The sequence below is a fragment of the Apodemus sylvaticus genome, chromosome 12 (genome assembly GCF_947179515.1).
Source record: "Apodemus sylvaticus chromosome 12, mApoSyl1.1, whole genome shotgun sequence".
Taxonomy (NCBI): domain Eukaryota; kingdom Metazoa; phylum Chordata; class Mammalia; order Rodentia; family Muridae; genus Apodemus; species Apodemus sylvaticus.
Window position 1 is genome coordinate 21,874,456 of NC_067483.1, and position 18,275 is coordinate 21,892,730.

At 36.4% G+C, this 18,275-nt stretch overlaps 1 pseudogene; it reads left to right on the plus strand.

The window, feature by feature from the left end:
* Positions 1 to 516: 516 nt before the first annotated feature.
* Positions 517 to 18,275, plus strand: part of LOC127697763 (transmembrane protein 64-like) — a 52,948-nt pseudogene continuing 35,189 nt past the window's right edge.

Consider the following 18,275-nt stretch of genomic DNA (forward strand, 5'->3'; position numbering starts at 1 on the left):
AATTTCTTTGGGCTGTGGATGAAGTTGCTCCCTGGTTTGATGTCTCAGAACATTTGACTCTCCCTAGCTGGGATAAGTTGGGAAAGGATATAGATTTTGCTAGGGAGCAAGGAATTGTATATCCAGGTATGCAATTGATATGAAAGCTCGTTTGTTCTTGCCTTGTAGATCGAGAAGGGGAGTGTATAGCTGAGACTGAAAAAAAAAGTGCAGCTCTTGAGCGAGTCAAAGAGGAGTGTTCAGTAAAGTCAGAGAAGGGTGACAGCTCTGATAGTTCTGAGGATGATGAGCTGGAAAAGTTAGTGGAGGAAATGGAGTCCATGAAGCTGAAAGTCCAGCCCTCGGCCCCAGGATCACCTTGTCCTCCCCCGTATGCTCCTCAGCCACCTACAGCATCTGGAGGACGTAGTCTGTGCCCAGAAGTTTGGAAAGAGTTGAGCACCCAGGGTTGATTTCCTGTTTTCCAAGACTAGCAGGAAAACCGTCATCATGAGCCTTTAGATTGGAAGATCGATCATGCAGAGATTAGCAGAAGGGGTTCGTGCCTATGGCACTAGTGCTGCCTATGTTATTTCCATGCTTGAACATCTCCACCAATATTGCATGAACCCTCATGATTGGCAAAATTTGGCTTGTGCTTGCCTTTCCCCTGGGAAGAAGTCAAAATATCGCTATTTGCAGATGATATGATAGTATATTTAAGCATCCCAAAAAACTCCACCAAAGAACTCCTACAGGTGATAAAAACAACTTCAGCAAAGTGGCTGAATATAAAATTAACTCAAGAAAATCAGTAGCCTTCCTATACTCAAAGGCTACACAGGTTGAGAAAGAAATTAGGAAAATGACACCCTTCACAGTAGCCACAATTAATATAAAGTATCTTGGAGAGACTCTAACCAAACAAGTGAAAATCTGTATGACAGGAACTTCAAGTATCTAAGGAAAGAAATCAAAGACCTCAGAAAATGGAAAAATCTTCCATGCTCATGGATTGGCAGGATTAAAAATGGCCATTTTGCCAAAAAGCAATATACAGATTCAATGCAATCCCCATCAATATCCCAACTCAGTTCTGCATAGAGTTAGAAAGAGCAATTCTCAAATTCATCTGGAATAAAAAAACAAAACAAAACAAAACAAAACAAAACAGGATAGCTAAATCTATGTTCAACAGTAAAAGAACTTCTGTAGGCATCAGTATCTCATATCTCCAGGAGAACTACAGAGCAATAGTGTTAAAAACTGCATGGTATTGGTACGCTGAAAGGCAAGTAGATCAATGGAACTAAATTGAAGACACAAAAATTAACCCACACACCTATTGTCACTTGATCTTTGACAAAGGAGCTAAAACCATCCAATGGAAAAAAGATAGCCTTTTCAACAGATGGTGCTGGTTCAACTGGAGGTCAACATGCAGAAGTATGCAAATTGTTCCATTGTTTTCTCCATGTACTAAGCTCATGTCCAAGTTGATCAAGGACCTCCATTTAAAATCAGATACACTGAAACTAATAGATAACAAACGGGGAAAGAGCCTTGAGCACATGGGCACAGAGGAAAATTTTCTGAACAGAACAATGATAGCTTATGCTCTAAGATCAAGAATTGACAAATGGGACCTCATAAAATTACAAAGTTTCTGTAAGGCAAAGGACACTGTCAAAAAAAACCCAAAATGGCAACCAAGAAATTGGGAAAAGATCTTCACCAACCCTATATCTGACAGAGGGCTAATATCCAATATATACAAATAACTCAAGAAAGTAGACTCTAAAGAGCCAAATAACCCTATTAAAATGGGGTACAGAGATAAACAAAGAATTTTCTCCTGAAGGATTTTGAATGGCTGAGAAGCACCTTAAGAAATGTTCCACATCATTAATCATTAGGGAAATGCAAATCATAACAGCCCTGAGATTTCACCTCACACCAGTCAGAATAGCTAAGATTAAAAACTCAGGAGACAGTAGGTATTGGTGCAGATGTGGAGAAAGAGGAACACTCCTCCACTGCTGGTGGGATTTTAAGATGGTACAACCACTCTGGAAATATTACCAGAGGACCCAGCTATTTCAATCCTTGGCATATATGCAGAGGATTCCCCAGAATTTAATAAGGATACATGCTCCACTGTGTTCATAGCAGCCCTATTTATAATAGCCAGATGCTGAAAGGAACCCAGATGTCCCTCAGTGGAGGAATGGATACAGAAAGTGTGGTATAGTTACACAATTGAATACTAGTCAGCTATTAAAAACAATGAATTAATGAAATTATTAGGCAAATGGATAATGTCATCCTGAGTGAGATGACCCAATCACAAAAGAATACTCATGGTATGCATTCACTTATAAGCGGATATTAGCCCAGAAGCTCAGAATACCCAAGAAACAATTCACATCAAATGATGCCCAAGAAGAAGGAAGGAGATGCCCCTGATCATGGAAAGGCTTAGTGTAGCAGTATAGGGGAATACCAGGACAGGGAAATGAGAAGGAGTTGATTGGGGAACAGGAGGAGGGAAGAGGGCCTATGGAATTTTGGGGGAGGGGGAATTCAGGAAAGGAGAAATCATTTGAAATGTAAATAAAGAATATCAAATAAATAAAGAACCTTTAAAAATAAATAAAAAAAAGTTGGAATAAAACTCCCATGGTAGTAGATACAGAGACAAAGTGTGGAGTAGAGAGTGAAGGAAAGACCATCCATAGACGGCTCCATCTAGGGATTTATCCCATACACAGTCACCAAACCCAAACACTATTGTAGATGCCAACAAGTGCTTGCTGACAGGAGCCTGATATAGCTGTCTCCTGAGAGGCTTTTCCAATGCCTGACAAATACAGAGAGGGATTCTTTCAGCCATCCATTGCACTAAGCACTGCATGGAGAAACTAGAGAAAGGACTCAAGGGACTGAAGGGTTTTGCTGCCCCATAGGAGGAACAACAGTATGAACCAACCAGTACCCCCAGAGCTCCCAGGGACTAAACTACCATCCAAAGAGTCCATATAGAAGGTTCCATTGCTCCAGCCCTATATGTAGCAGTGGATAGCCTTGTTGGATATCAATGAGAGGAGAGGCCCTTGGTCCTGGGAAAGCTTGATGCCACTGTGTAGGGGAATTCCAGGACAGGGAAGCAGGAGTGGGTTGGTTGTTGAGCAGAGGTTTGGGGGGGGGGGAAGAATGTGTTCTGGGTATTTTGGAGGGGAAATGGAAAAAGGTGATAACATTTGAAATGTAAATAAAGAAAATATTTAATAAAAAGACAGAGTGAACTTTAGTAACTACACAAAAGAATTCACAACAGTTTTTTATTTTTTATTTTTTTTGAGACTTCCTATTATAAAGCAATGTGTATAAATCTCTCCATGTTAGCCTCAGGCAGACTCTTCAGACAAAGGCAAAAAGCAGGCATATTCATTGCCAAATTACCAGAAAAGCAGTCTCTAGGACATATACTGAAATTGGTCTCCATTGAAACCTCTTGGGCTAGGTCAGCAGAGTTCAAATCACCCAATGCAACAAAGTTTTCCATAAGGCCCACTTAATACATTCCAATACTTTTCAAATTCACAGTCCCAAAATCCACACTCTTCCAAACAAAAGCATAGTAAGACCTATCACAGAAATACCCTAGTGCCTGGTATCATCTTCTGTGTTAGTAATTAGGGTTTTCCTACAGTAAACAGGAAACATGACCAAGGCAACTCTTAGCAGTACAACATTTAATTGGATGGGGATGGCTTACATGTTCAGAGGTTCACTCCATTATCATCAAAGCATGAAGATGCCAACATCCAAGAAGGCATGGTACAGGAATGTTGAGTAAAATATTTTAAAAGGTAGACCCAGCATGTTCTCACTCTTGGAACTCTAAATCTCTGTCCTGGTGGCCAGGAAATGGAGATTCATGGATATTCACAGCCCTAGATTTTCTGTAACTTCTCCACACAGCTTGATAGATTCCAAGTGGCTAGTCACTACCATGCTAATCCCATGTTTCACATCCCCCCCCCCAGCCTTTGTGTAGCACCTCAGGCAAACACATGCTTGGCCGCCATACCGTTCTCTCTTGAACACAGATGAGCTGTGGCTTGAATTAAAAGGTAGTGCAAACTTAGTTCAGAAACAATGGTAACTCAATCTCTGGGCACAACAAATAAAACCAAATCTTGTAAGCCTTATTAAAATCTGATCCCTCCAGTGGCAGATCCTTGTGGATCCACCATGATACTAGGAAACTCTAGCAGTGATATCTTATTCCTCTACTGTCCTAGTTCCAATAGGAAGTAATCTTCTCCCATTTCCTCTCTTCCCCTGTCTATCCTAGAAGTCCCACTTACTTGCCCAGTGATTGGCTCCTTTATTCATTAGGGGACTGGTTCACAAGAACAGCACCAAGCCCATCCACAACACAGGAGGAGCTTGACAGTTCTACATCTTCATCTGAAGGCTCTTAACAGAATACTCGCTTATAGTCAGTTAGGATGAGGGTCTTATAGCCCACACCCATAGCACATCTACTTCAACAGGTCCACAGACTCTAATATTGCCAATTCCTAGGCTGAGCATATATCAACCATCATAGCTCTGTTTCCTTATTATAGTCCATTCCTCTACAATGATCTCTAAGCATTAGGAGGAGGCTCTGATATAGAGATCCTATTTAGGGACAAACACTCCCATACATCCTTGAGTCTTTGTGTTAATTACCATTTATTGAAAAAAAAGTAGAAGTTAAACAAAACAAAACAAAAAAAGGTCCTTCTTTAATGAGGTGTGGGAGATGCCCTAATATATAGATACAATTATCATTCTTTAGGAACCAAGTTAATACTTTTTAGAATCTTCAAAATAGTTGATCTTTGGCTTGTTGAAACACATGTTCTTTTCTCAGATAATCATGCCACATGTGAATTATATATCCTTGAGCAGACCTTAAAGGTAATCAGAAATTTATAATTATAGGCCACATTGTTCTAAACAGGGGGAATGGATATTTATTTGTTGGGTATTTTTTTCTCATGCTTTGTCTTAGTTTAGCTCCCAAAAGCCCTGCTTCCAAATGATGAGGGTCCCTGATCCCAGCTGTTGTTGATCAGTAATAAAGAATTGCCATACAACCAATCACTTGCCAGGGAGACTTTTAGAACAGACAGAAACACCATGGTGGGGAACCAGAAAGATCAGACTAAAAGGTCCACCAACATGTCAGAATCAGGGTAAGTAGCCACAGGATCCATTCCCCTGACTGTGTCTGTGGCATCAGAGATAAAATAGAGTTAGCAAATATTAATTCAAGAATACTGGAGAGAAGTGCATACTATCCATGGGGAGGTTGAGATGTGCCAAGCCATTGAGCTGGTTAGGCATATTAAAAATTAATCTGACACAAGTATGTCTTTTACTACCAAATATAGAGTGCCTGGGTCTGTGCAAAGGAGATGACCATGTCTTGCTGGAAGCCTATTAACTAATTCACCACTACAGTTACTTTCTTTCTCTGATTGTATGCATGGCATCTTTAAGCATTTTGAAAGGTAGACAGTAGAGAAGAAAGGTCAAGTCAGTATCATTGATTTCTCCATGTTTTAGTTCTCAAGAATGTATTGTCAGCATCAATAGGATCTTACCATCAATTTCTGCATAATAGTGAAAAGCAATGTGATATTTCTGGTTCAATGGAAATAATCAAGAACCTGAGTCTTAAGGAATTAATTACCTAAGTATTCTAAAAGGTATACCACTTTCCTGACAAATGGGATTTTATTTGCTAAACTTGTGATGTCTAATAGGAGCATTGTTACACAATTATTGTATAGCACCATTTAAGTACACACACACACACACACACACACACACACACACACACACGATTATATTTTGAGGAGTTTTTGCAATGGTAATTTTTCATAGGATGTTTTTCAGAATGATTTTAATGTTAGCTATTTCTCCTCATATTCCCCTCTCAGCCCTGACCTACCAACTAACCACCTATGCATTTAATCACATACTTAATTACATTTGTCTGTCTATACTTGTGTTTTCAACTACTGTTCCTGTTTATGTTCATGAACAAATGTAAAATGAATGTATAGATATTTCTAATTGACATTTTATTTTTCCATTATAACCTATAGGTACATGTCATTCTTTAATGGTTTAAAGGCATTTTTTCAATTGAACAATCATAAACCGATTTAAATTTGCATGTCTGTTCTAGAAATTTTCAATTATTTGAATATTTAATATATTCAACAATTCTATATTCTTTAACCACAATTCCCTCCCAATATATACACTCTCCTTTAATGTTAAGTGAGATAGAATTAAACTGCATACTCCTTCCTTATATTTCTTCAGATCCTTTTAGATGGCATCCCAAGAAGCCTTCCCGTACCTATCCACTTCCACTGTTTAACTTTTATTTTATTTGATACTAACATATGTGTATGTTGAATTTAAATTAATATATGTCTAGATTTATACACATACATATGTGCATCTGCTTTTGTTATATATATATATATATATTTAAGAGTAATTACTGTTACCTGATATTCTGTTTCTTAAATCTGATAACTCTTTCACAATGTTTTCTGAACCACAGAGACTGGAGCTGTGATATAGATGTATCTTTTGGGTCTGAGCTTGCCACGATCTCTTGATCTCTGCATTGTGTCCAGTTGTATGTTTGTTGTTGTTGTTATTTGCTTGTCTGTAGTGAATTTGTTTGTTTGTTTTTGATGTTCCTTATATGCAACAATGAGAAGCTTCACTAGTAAGGTGTGATACCTACTCTTATCTGTACAAGAATAAAATTTATACTGTATTAAGAAATTATGGTGATCTAACTAAGTCAATGATTAGACCATTTTCTAAGGACCATGTCTCCTGAAAACTCTCTTGGTTTTAGTATGAACCTTGATTTTCTTCATAATGAGTGGACCTAAAATCAAATTAGACAGCAGTTGGTTGTCACCAACATGTGGTTCAAGTTCTTCCATGTCTTACCCTACTGATCATTGTGGTTCAAAGGTGTCACTGAAGAAGAGTGATGCTAAAGATCTTCTGTCTCTTGGCAGCTTGCATATAGTTTCCAGAAAAATAGAACTATATACCACAGGAAAGAGGTTTTCAAGTCAGATGTATCTTGAATCTTCTGTGTTACAATTTTATTGTCTTTAGCAATTGTGGCTCAACTTCCATGCTTGAGAGAAAAAAAATTGTGACCAAGAGCTACATTAATAATCTATATTCTTTTGAGAGTTGCTTTGAATAACATGATGAATCTAACAAAAAGAGGTCTCCTTTGTTTGCTATTTTTTACATAGTTTATGGCTCTTGATGGATGCATTGTCAGACCAAGTATCTGAACATATAACTACATATGTATGTATTATGTATGTATGTATTTATGTGTTCATATTTCCTGAAGCTTTATCAAATAACGTTGGTGTTATTTGTCACTCCTTGCCCTTCTGTATTGTCCCCTCTCCATCCTTTCAATTGATGGCCTCTGATCTTTCTGGGTTCAATTTCATATCAACTGTGTCCTGCCAACCCAAAACCAATACTCCTCATCCCCTCATTGATATCATTAGGGTTCTCTGTTGTGATGGTATGATTGTGCATGGCCAAAAGTTTGACACTGCTAGGAGATATGGCCTTGTTGGAACAGGTGTTGAGTTGATGGAGGGAGTGTGTCATTGTGGATGTTGCTTTTAGTATCCTTTTTCTTGCTACTTGGAATCCAGTCTTCTAGAGGCCTTCAGATGAAGATGTACAACTCTCAGTTCCTCTTGCACCATACCTGTCTGGATGCTCCTATATTCCTGCCTTGATAAAAAGGGACTGAATATCTGAAACTGTAAGCGAGTCCCAATTAAATGATTTTCTTTTCAGAGTTGCCTTGGTCGTGATGTCTCTACACAGTAGTAAAACCCTAACTAAAACACCTGCTTTGTGTGGCTACTTTCTTATACACTTATATATAAATATTAGAGCTATGAGCCATAAATGAGAAAGCTCATATACACATATGCAAATATATATGTATACATATCTATGATCGATTTGTTTGTTGATGGACATTTAGATAATTTCTATTACTTAGCTACAACAAATAGGGTACTTTTAAAAATTACTGAGCAAGATCTATCTGGGTGATTGTATACCTCATATTTTAGATGCCACCAAGTGGAATATCTTAGTCATATAGCAAAATTAATTTTAGTTTTTGAAAGATTCTCCTTAGTGACTTCCAAAGTGGCTACATCACTTTGTGTCTTGTTCAAACTATTGCAAATATTGTTATTTCTAGCTTTTCTTTTGAAGATTTGATTGAATTTCTAATACCAATTATTGTTGTTTTTAGTACATTTTAGTGTCTCTTGTGATTTCATTATGTTTGCAATTTCTTTCACTCTACTTAAATGATTTTTCACTTTTAAAATTATAATTTTGTCTTTCCTTTTACTTTTTAAATATTCTTCTCATTAGTATCATGACATTTATTCAATAAAGATATAGATTTATATTAATAAATGTAATTTTCCTACATTGTTTATCCTAGAAAAGTATTTGCCTGAGACATACTAGAAAATGTGACTAAATTTCTCTATTATCTCAGTGTCTGATGTTTAGTCTTGGTGATGTTATTAAAAATCTGAATATTACTTATTATTTATGTTTCAATCATGAGTTTTGCTACTGTTTGAGTAACACTATTACTTCATTTAGTAAATGATCACTGTTAAGTTTAAGAAAAATAAAGAAATGATGTGCTGGAAATCAAAAATATATGAAAATCTACAAAAGTTCTGCTTAAGTTTTCCTCATGCTCAAATTTTGTACTTCCATTGAAATTATCAGGAATAATTATTGGAAGATAAAAGAAATGGTCCATGAAAAGGAACCAAATAACATTGGTTAAGCTGCAGTCAAGAGGCCAAAGTGTCTACTCAAAGAATAGCATATACACTAGGGCATCCTCTTCCACAACTCTTAGGGCTCATTGAAGAAGAAGGGAAAATATATATAAGGGTAAAAAGTGTGATGGTTTTACATGGTAAAAACCTACCTGGAAACATCTAGAAAGTGCCGGCAGTTGAACCTGTGAATTCATAATGTTGGCAATGCCTCATACCTGTGCAAGGCAAAGCCAGACCAAGCTGATCATAGAAAGGTGACTGGCGCACAATGCTATTCCTACCTAGGAAGAGAATGATAATTGGTAGCTGCTGGGGTAGAGAGAGACAGTGTTCTGTACTGCTGAATTCCTTCCTTAGTTAAACCTGCTGCAATGGAAGACCACTAAAATTTGGGAAAGAAACATTAGTTTTGAAGAAGTAAACAGCGGAAGTTCAAAATTGGAGGCTGGGGAAGATAATGTGAATTTGAGATAAGTTGAAGAAGAGGTGAAAATGATCAAATCACATTGTAGGAAACTCTTAAAGATTAAAAGAGGATATGGATAAATTTGTGACTTTTCCATACAGTATAAAAAGACAGAATGAAATGTAATAATATGAAGAGAAATAAAGATTTTATTCTAAAGAGATGACTTAGTAAAGTACCAATGAGTTTGATAGCCTACTTTCAGATTTATAACAGAGAGCTGGGCAGGAAATTGTATGTCTAGTTATAACTCCTGTGCTATGGAACAGTGAAACAGAAACAGGAGGAGCCCAGGAGATTGCCAGCCAGGACACTAACTACTCTGTACATAGAAAGTTTAGTTAGAAACACTGTCTCACTAAGTGTGGTTGAGAGCAAGAGAACAATATTTTTGGAGATGATCTCTTGCTTCAGTATTGTTGAGCCCACCACCCACGATTGCACATAAACATTACATAAGCACAAATATACACAAACAATAGAATTAATTGAAATTTAAATCATATGGGTCATGGTGCTGTGGTGGATAGAGACATGAGTCAGGCTGAAATATGATGGCAGATGGTGAAGGTATGAAGAAAAATGACTTTTTAGTTAATCTAGAATTAATGAAAACAATTAAAGAGATTTAAGAACTTGAAGTCCTGTTGAATATCAAAAATTATTAATTGTGAGTAATGTAGCATCTCAATAATCCTGACTTAGAATTATTATATAAAGAAAGCAATTTTTTGTTTTTAAAACAAGGGTTATCAGTATTGTATTGAGGCTTTGATAGTCAGACCCGTTTTTTTTTTTTAATATGTATTGCTTATACACATCAGAAATCTCCAGTCAACCTCATAGTGTCTAAATGAAGTCTCAAAATATAAAGTAAAGTATTTACACTTCAGTTTGCAGATTTTCATTTTGAAATAGCAAATAATGTAATTATGGTGATTGAGAACACACATAAAGTATCCTAAGAAGGGATTTTTACCCACCCTTCATCTTTGCTATTTCTATATTAATATTGAGTCTCCAGTTTCTATGAGACTAGTATAGAAATTTAAATATTTCTAAATATGTCTACCTGATAATGTGTTTCTGAGTGTTTGTTTGTTTGTGTGTGTGTGTGTGTGTGTGTGTGTGTGTGTGAGATCCCTTATGTGAAACTATCCTGAAGAAAAGATTGATTTTTGTCTCCTATAGTAGCAGTTCATGGGTTGATATGAGTTCAGTACATGAGACTATTTTCACTGTCCTCTGTCTACAGGGTTTTTCAGAAGCTCTATAGAAAGACAAAAATTCTTGATCACATGAAAACAGATGAAAGTTGTAGCTATAGAACTATATGGGGAGAGAGAAATAGAGCAGGTAGATATGCATTATTCATCTCAAATTTAAAACATTATTAGAGTCTTGCAGTGTAATAATATATTGACATTGAAATTGAGGTCCACAACAACTGAGACAATTCTCTTATTAACAATTAAGGTTCCCTTTACCATCAGGCTTAATTAGTTGATTCTGCATTACTGTGGATAGTCATCCAGTAGATTATCGCTGAGTTTTTACCATGACAGTTTCTTATTATGAGGATAATTATAAAAGAATATTTTATTTCATGAAGACAGTTTTAACCCATGTTATACAGCTAATGTAAATGGATCATTTTACTGCAATAAGAGTGTGATGAATTAGAAGTTTTGTCAAACATCTTGCTTCTTGTGACTGTAGAAATTTCCTGTTAGTGCATATAATAACTAAAAATCTCACAATTAAATATGTGGCTTCTTATGATTTCATTGCAACATATTAATATTTTTATTAGATGGGACTTACAAATAAAAGAGGGTAGGTGGTCAACAGAAGAAATAGTAAGGAGATGGATGGAGAGGTGAGAAAAGGGGATTAGAAAAAGAGGCGGTGAGGGGGAGATAGGAACTTTGGGTCCCAGAAAGATCATCCACAGGATAGAAAACATGACAGTTAAATGTAGGAAAATGAACTATGTATTTACTTATTTATTGATATTCCCATGTGTATGTGCACCTCAAAGAATGTCTACACATGTCAGAGGGCTCAAATAGTGATTGGTACATTAAAATCCCTGCATCCCTTGGAACTGGAAGTACATGGTGTATGTGAAGTGTTCGGTTTCTTATAAGGGAACTGTGATACAAACTCCTGTCCTCATTACTCTATTAGTCCTCTAAGGCATGTCCTCATCCCTCAGAAACTCTTTAAATCCTCAGTTATTAGATTGTTATCACTGTAATTTTGGAGAAGAAGTTGTTAATCAGAAGCAGGATATCAAACTGTATGTTGGGGCTTTTAAGACAAAAATAGTGTGAAAATGTAATACAGAGGATATCCAACTCAGAAAAAGAGTTTACAAAGTTTACAATTGTGGACACTACATTTTCTTACTCTGGCAACTTTTCCTGCTTTAACATTTTAACAAATCAAGTAAATTGCTGGACACCACAATTGCACAAGCTATTTTCCAAAAACACTTTTTATAAATCATTTGGGAAATGTGTAAATTATTTTAGACTATTTTGGCACTAAAGAAGACAGGTATATACTAGACCAATTGATTTACTATTGCAAGACATAGTACTCCCCTGTGATATGCTTCTGCAAACCAGAGCATTTCATGTGAAATGCTCAGTCATTAAGCACATGACAGTTAAGATCTATTGTCAAAAACTTTAGTGATGAGACTCTTTTTAAATATGTTTGTTTGTTCATTTTAAGCTTACTCAGCTATGTAGAGATCTTATACCCCAAAGCCTAAACCAATAAACATGTATCATGCAGAGACGATTGTATGCGAAAATTTTGTTACATCATATTTATAGATATTGAAACATAAAACTAATTTTTTTCTATGAGGAACTACAGTGGATGTAGAAGCAGAAAACTGTTCATGGTTTTACTATGCTGGATTTCATATAATTATTTATTTTGAAATTAATAGAAATGTAATGTTCAGAATTTTTGTCTGCTATATGACTAAGATATTCCACTTGGTGGTATTGAAGTATGATGTGAAAATACCTTCAGCCATTCTACAATGTATGGATGTTTCAAAATTATATGTTCTATATGTCAAAGATTTGCATGTCTTACCAATAAAGAAATTACTGGGGATGGAAAGCTGCTAATATCACTTAATATTCTTGTGGAAGACTGAGGCTCACTTCTTAGTACACAAGTTCGTATCCACACCCATGTGTCACTCCAGTGTCAGTATATCTAATACCTTTTTTCTGGGCTCTGTGTACTCCTGCATGCAAGAAGTGCACATAAAGCAAAATGGGAACATAATATACATATAAAGGCAATTTTGAAAAATCTTTAAAAGTAATGATTCATGACCACTATTTTCATTAATTGTTGTGAATTATTTATATACATATACATATATAGACTTAAGTACATTACAACAACTTGCCCAGTGTGTATAATGTTATTTAAATGTTTGTTTCCAGGACTGTCCATTTGAAATTGGATGATCTATTGTGTGTTCTTCCCTGATGAAGATGATTTCTCTTGCTGTCAGCATTCCTTACTTGTCTATAGTTCTTTGTGTAGGGTTGAGGGCTCCTGGGTTTTTGTCAGTTCACAATTACCATATGTATTGTTTTTAATCTATGTTTACATCATGAATTTTATTTTTTAAAAAAGTATCAGTATAAAGGAAGGTTTAAAAGTGGGAAAGGTAATAGGAAAATATTGTAATTGCCTGCATTCACTTTCTAATTTGTCTGAACAAGGGCCTCATTGTTGTGTGCTCCTGCTGGCAAGTGAACATCAGGCCTTTCTTTCCTTTCTTCTTATCCTATTTCACCACAAGATCACTGGGATGCAGATGTATGCTTTGATTCCACATCTTTTGGGGACCTATATATTGGGAATCAGGTACCTATGCTTACAAGGAAAGTGATTAACCCACTGAACCATGTCCTCAGGACCATAATTCAGTTTTAAAGAAGAAATAAAATTGTAATTATTTCCATAAATAATGGCAAACCAGTGAATTTTTCATGTGAATTATCTTGTGTGTACTGGAATTTTTCAAATTATATTCTAAATGATAATTAGGAATTTTATAATTAAAATTTATTGAAGTGCAGCTAGCATTGTGAACTGCAGTACTGCTGTTGCAATGTCATTTTTTCTTTTTTATTCGATATATAATTTATTTACATTTCAAATTATTTCCTCTTTCCTAGATCTCCCGCTCCAAAAGTCCCATAAGCCCTCTTCCACCCCCCTGCTTCCCAATCAACCCCCTCCTAATTCTCTGTCCTTGTATTTCCCTACACTGCTGCATTGAGCCTCTCCAGGACCAGGGGCCTCTCCTTCATGGCCATCATTTGATATCTGAATTGTTTCTTGGGTATTCTGAGCTTCTAGGCTAATATCTGCTTATCAGTGAGTGCATACCATGTGTGTGCTTTGTGATTGAGTCACCTCACTCAGGATAACATTCTCCATTTCCACCCACTTGCCTAATAATTTCATGAATTCATTGTTTTTAATAGCTGAGTAGTATTCCATAGAGTAAATATAACACATTTTCTGTATCCATTCCTCTGTTGAGGGACATCTGGGTTCTTTTCAGCTTCTGGCTATTATAAATAGGGCTGCTATGATGATAGTGTTATTTCAATAAAATTTTATTTATAAAAATTTCTATCAAGCTAAGTTGTCATATAGTTTTAGCTGCACCAGTATATTACATTTCACCACTACTTGTTGTCCTCCTCTTTCTCTTCCTCTTCTTTCTCCCCTTATCTGTCACCCTCCTTTAACTTTCCTTTTATTGCTTTCTGTATTAGTCACTTCCTTTTTCTTGTTTTGTAGTTAATAATATTTTAATTATGGTGAGAATAGCTAGACTAGCTTTGCAGTTTGATGGTAGGGTTTTAATAATCTGAACAATTCATACACGCTCTAGCATGGACAGCCTAGAAATGAATGTAAGAAATTGTATCATTTTACTTGTAGTAAAAGGTGTAGTTTAGTTTCTCTATTCTTGATTTTCTGGGTTATGAGAAGACAGGTGAGCAGGGGCCATAGCAAAAGGCTTTGAACTCTAGCCCAGAAATAGTCCTGGAAACCATTGATTGATTATTTAACTTAAAAAAAAAAATTCTAGGATCAAACTTCGCCTTTAAACAAAGCATATATTTTCACTTTGCATAGAATAAGTTACTTCAGGAACTCCTCATAGAAATTTATAAAATTATTAACTTAAAAGCCACATTTCTCAGCAAGAAATATTTCAGCAAGTTTTAAGCATGCATGGAAAATGCTGTAGAGTTTTTTATTCTTAATTTTATTTATTATTTGTGGTAAATTCTGTTTCCTTGTATATTTTTGCTGAAGTTGTCAAATCTTTAAATCTTTTCTTTATGAGGAATCTGTTATCTCTTTGTTGTAGAACACAAAGGGAATTCAAAAGCAATGTTTTATTCATTTTTCAAATTCAGAGTTCTTTGGAAACTCCAAGGTTTCTATTTTCTTCTTCTAACACTTAGTAACAATGGCACACTTGTGAGGCCCTCCTCCCTTTGCAATTCTCTCCTTATATCATTCATCCTCTATTCCTAACATTCTCCCTCAAACTGCTTTCTTTTGAGAGAATCTAACTTCCAAATGGGATTTCAAACTGACAGCAAGACAAAGGGAAAGAAATATTGCTTCAAGATGTTTTCCACTTCAAAGAGATCTTTAGTGACAACCTTACTTCTCTTAGAAAAAAAAAGGCAAAGGTAACAGGTCATTATTACACATTTAAAGGTATCAGATTCTTCTGGGGATAAATTTAACATGATCCAATTTTACTTTGTGATTGCTAGACCATACTGTGTAACACTTAGCCCTAGTGAATTCATTATCATATCAATAAGAACACAACTTATTTAGACAAAATGTACTTACATAAATCTGGACAAAAATAATATGAATTTTACTTAAATTACTATAAGCAGCGTCTTCTCAGAGTGCAGAATATTTCCAGGAAATAATATTCTACTAGTTTGTTATTTGATTCTGTTTACAGTAAAGAACACATCATTTTGTTTACATGATAAAGACACAGGACTGAGATGTTGAGTTCATGAAAAGAGAAAGAGGTTTAGAGAATGGTATACAGCAGTGTGGGGAAAGGGATGCCCCCAGGGGACCAATCAGACCAGACACACATAGACATTGTATACAATTTTTATTCAGGGCAGAGGATGGGAGTTACTGGGGTAGTGGAGGCAGAGAAAGTCAGAGAGAGAAAGAGTAGAGAAGTGGAGGCTGACCATGACCACTTGGAGAGAGGGTGAGGGAAGGAGAGCCCAAGAGGGGCAGAGAGGTGACAGTGCCAAGAGGCTAGAGAGGCAAGAGAGATAAGAGAGCCTCAAAAAATGGGAAAACCTCCCATGCTCATGGATCGGTAGAATCAATATAGTTAAAATGGCCATTTTGCCTAAAGCACTATACAGATTCAATGCAATACCCATCAAAATCCTAACTCAATTCTTCACAGAGTTAGAAAGAGCAATTATCAAATTCATCTGGAATAACAAAAAACCCAGGATAGCTAAAAGCTATTCTCAGCAACAAAAGAAAATCTGGGGGAATCAGTATCCCTGACCTCAAGCAATACTACAGAGCAATAGTGTTAAAAACTGCATGGTATTGGTACAGTGACAGGCAGGAGGATCAATGGAACAGGATTGAAGATCCAGAAATGAACCCACACACCTATGGCCACTTGATCCTCGACAAAGAGGCTGAAAACAACCAATGGAAAAAAGATAGCCTTTTCAACAAATGGTGCTGGTTCAACTGGAGGTCAGCATGCAGAAGAATGCGAATTGATCCATCCTTGTCTCCTTGTACTAAGCTCAAATCCAAATGGATCAAGGACCTCCACATAAAGCCAGACACTCTGAAGCTAATAGAAAAGAAACTGGGGAAGACCCTTGAGGACATCAGTACAGGGAGAAAGTTTCTGAACAGAACACCAATAGCTTATGCTCTAAGAGCAAGAATTGACAAATGGGACCTCATAAGGTTACAGAGTTTCTGTAAGGCAAAGGACACCATCAAGAGGACAGATCGGCAACCAACAAATTGGGAAAAGATCTTCACCAATCCTACATCAGATAGAGGGCTAATATCCAATATATATAAAGAACTCAAGAAGTTAGACTCCAGAAAACCGAACAACCCTATTAAAAATGGGGTACAGAGTTAAACAAAGAATTCTCACCTGAAGAACTTCGGATGGCGGAGAAGCATCTTAAAAAATGCTCAACTTCATTAGTCATTAGGGAAATGCAAATCAAAACAACCCTAAGATTTCATCTTACACCAGTCAGAATGGCTAAGATTAAAAATTCAGGAGACAGCAGGTGTTGGAGAGGGTGCGGAGAAAGAGGAACACTCCTCCACTTCTGGTGGGGTTGCAAATTGGTACAACCACTCTGGAAAGCAGTCTGGCGGTTCCTCCGAAAACTGGGCACCTCACTTCCAGAAGATCCTGCTATACCACTCCTGGGCATATACCCAGAGGATTCCCCACCATGTAATAAGGATACATGCTCTACTATGTTCATAGCAGCCCTATTTATAATTGCCAGATGCTGGAAAGAACCCAGGTATCCCTCAACAGAAGAGTGGATACAAAAAATGTGGTATATCTACACAATGGAGTACTATTCAGCCATTAGAAACAATGAATTCATGAAATTCTTAGGCAAATGGATGGAGCTAGAGAACATCATACTAAGTGAGGTAACCCAGACTCAAAAGGTGAATCATGGTATGCACTCACTAATAAGTGGTTATTAACCTAGAAAACTGGAATACCCAAAACATAATCCACACATCAAATGAGATACAAGAAGAAAGCAGGAGTGGTCCCTGGTTCTGGACAGACTCAGTGAAACAGTATTTGGCAAAACCAGAACGGGGAACTGGGAAGGGGTGGGAGGGAGGACAGGGGAAGAGAAGGGGGCTTACGGGACTTTCGGGGAGGGGGGGGGCTAGAAAAGGGGAAATCATTTGAAATGTAAATAAATTATATCGAATAAAAAAAAAGAGAGAGAGAGATAAAAGAGAGGCGGAGAGGCAAGCAGCCCCTTTTATAGTGGGCCAGGCCTACCTGTCTGTTGCCAGGCAACTTTGGGGAGGGGCATACCTGACTGTTGCCAGGTAATTGTGGATTGGAGGTTAGACATAATCCTAACATGAGAGATCTTCTATCTTCTTTTTTTATTTAGGAGAAATACTGTGGGGGAAAAAAGCCTAGCAATCACAGGAAGCCTAAAGAAATAGTGCGTAAGAAATACAAATATTAACAGTATCATATTTTACTTCTCTCTTCTCTCCTTTTGTCTGATCCCATGATTCATAGCCTAACTTCGGGTTTATTTGGAAGAACTGCAATTCATGAAATAACCACAAAGTGAATGAATTAGATGGCTCAAAACCTAGTGTCACACAATCATTTTATTGTATATTAATACTTATTTCCTATTGTAAATGTGTAGGCCCTTTTTCTTAACATTGGTTACTTCAAAGGTACTAACTTAAAATTCAGAACACTATAGTTTCAACACCTCTGATATACTATTGAGTTAAATGGAAAGTTATAGTCGGCAAAATGAAATGAAATTATTATTCTATTCCTTATTTTGCACTGTCAAACTTAAAAACTATAAAATTTAGCTGTCAGAGTAATTGCAAAATTGAACACCTTACAAAAAATCTCCCAACCATTTAACACACAAAAATAAACCATATGATTTTTATCAGTTGACATAATTTAATATATTAAATTTATGTCGTAATGTAAAAGAATTAAAAACTAAAAA